The sequence below is a fragment of the Mastomys coucha genome, unplaced genomic scaffold, assembly GCF_008632895.1.
Source record: "Mastomys coucha isolate ucsf_1 unplaced genomic scaffold, UCSF_Mcou_1 pScaffold21, whole genome shotgun sequence".
Lineage (NCBI taxonomy): Eukaryota > Metazoa > Chordata > Mammalia > Rodentia > Muridae > Mastomys > Mastomys coucha.
Genome location: NW_022196904.1, coordinates 55,953,958 through 55,955,903, shown reverse-complemented (window position 1 = coordinate 55,955,903; position 1,946 = coordinate 55,953,958). Strand labels below are relative to the sequence as shown.

The window sequence follows — 1,946 nt, the reverse complement described above, 5'->3', positions numbered from 1 at the left end:
AATCATTCTCATAAATACAAGTATAATCTCAAAATATTAGCCAACCAATAATGGCTACTATTTTGATGTATTACACATCAACCTCATGATCTATAAAAAGAATATTCCAAGACAAAAGGTTGGATTAAAGGCCGGGCAGTAGTGGCGCAGGCCTTTAATCCCAGCACTTGGGAGGCAGAGGCAGGCAGACTTCTGAGTTCGAGGCCAGCCTTGTCTACAGAGTGAGTTCCAGGACAGCCAGGGCTATACAGAGAAACCCTGTCTTGAAAAACCAAAAAAAAAAAAAAAAAAAAAAAAAAAAAAAAAAAAAAAAAAAAAAGTTGGATTAATATTCAAAAGTTAGAATAATTTACCACATTGACATAAGAAAGAAGATTCTATGTATCACTGGATTAAAAATAATGGATTAGTACAATTCAACTTCTATATATAAAATGTTATAAAGCTAGTGATAGAAGGGAATTCTTTGCTTAGATAAAGGAACCTACAAAAATCTCATCGTAGACATCACACTGAACCATGAGATAAAGTTTGTCTCTTGGGATCTAAAAACATCAAGGACCAGAAAGATCAGACTAGGTTGTCTACCTGCCGGCCCAGAGGCCAGCTGACCCTTCACAAAAGGGGACACAAAAGCACATCAGAGGTGGACATATGTACTCTAGTCATAGAATGTGATGCTGAAGATCTCTGACAGGTAGATGGCTGTTTGTGTGGGGACTTAGCTCAAATGCTATGACCATGGTCACTTATAGGAAAAAGCATGTAATTGGAAACTTGCTTACAGTTTAGAGGGCCAAAGCAGAGGCAGATGGGAATGGCACTGGAGCAGTAGCTGAGAGCTTTGCATCCTGGTCCACAGGCAGCAGGGAGAGGGAGAGACTGGGCCTGGTGTGGTCTTTATGTAGCCCCAACATCCACCCCAGTGACACACCTCCCCCAACAAAGTCACACCATCTCCAATAAGGATGCACCTTCTAATCCTTCCCAAATAATTCCACTAACTGGATATCAAGCATTCAAACATACAAGTCTATGGGGGCCATCTCATTGAAACCACCGCACCAAGGAAGTGCACACATTAAAATCCACTCTCAGGGAGTGAATCAAGTTTCTACAAGAACCAGCCTCACAAGAGACATTAATTCCTCTCAGCAACCCAACCACCTCTTCAAGGCCACACCTTCCGGCACTGTTATGTCACAACCAATTTTCCACAAGAGCTTGGGTGGAGACAAACCACATCCACACCACTGCAGCTGCTGCGGTGGAGCTCAGCCCCAGGCAGGATAGCCACCAAGGTCAGACCATTAACCTGCGGTAGCAGCGGGTAGCCACACGTAACAGCTCTGCCCAGGACCACGTGCTTACCCATAAGCCCTCGGGCCTCTCATTTCACTTTAGCGGTGGCAGCATCTGAAGTGACCTGTACTTCGTCTTACTCATATTACTAGCTTCCAACAACTCAGACATCAAGTATGTGCCTGTTTAGAGCCAAAGGAATTGATCTCGTGCCACTGAGCTCTGCCAACAGGAAGAACTGTAAAATCTCACGGCTGCTGAAAGCATCCAAAACCGGGAGAGGAATGAGATTAGTCCTAAGACAGTTTTTACCGCTGTCCCCTCAGGGGAAAAAAATGGCTTGAGAAAACCAGATTCCGTGTCCTGTGCAATCGATCTGTACTCAGGTGGCTGGGGACACCGGGTCCCTCTTGCTCCTGAGTATTTGGTTGCTTGGGTCCATGGGTGCTTAGTGATGGTTTGTAGATAGAATGGAGTCTTCAGGGAGCCTAAGCTCAGAACCGAGTAGCGTGGAGTGTCCCAGTGCCTGGCACCCCTTCTCCTTGGAGGAACCCAACCTCTAGTTTGAACAAGAGTGGCAGAGGAAGAGTGAAAAGAATGGGCTGCTTTCATTGAGCCTTTCAGAACAGGCTTGCCAAGTCATG

General features: G+C 45.2%; 1 long non-coding RNA gene across 1 annotated transcript; it reads left to right on the top strand.

Annotated features, from left to right (window-relative positions):
- The first annotated feature begins 1,257 nt into the window (after window positions 1-1,257).
- Window positions 1,258-1,656, top strand: LOC116100560. The gene is made up of 2 exons (XR_004122632.1): window positions 1,258-1,301; window positions 1,405-1,656. It is a non-coding gene; the product is annotated as an uncharacterized LOC116100560 (long non-coding RNA).
- Window positions 1,657-1,946: the final 290 nt, after the last annotated feature.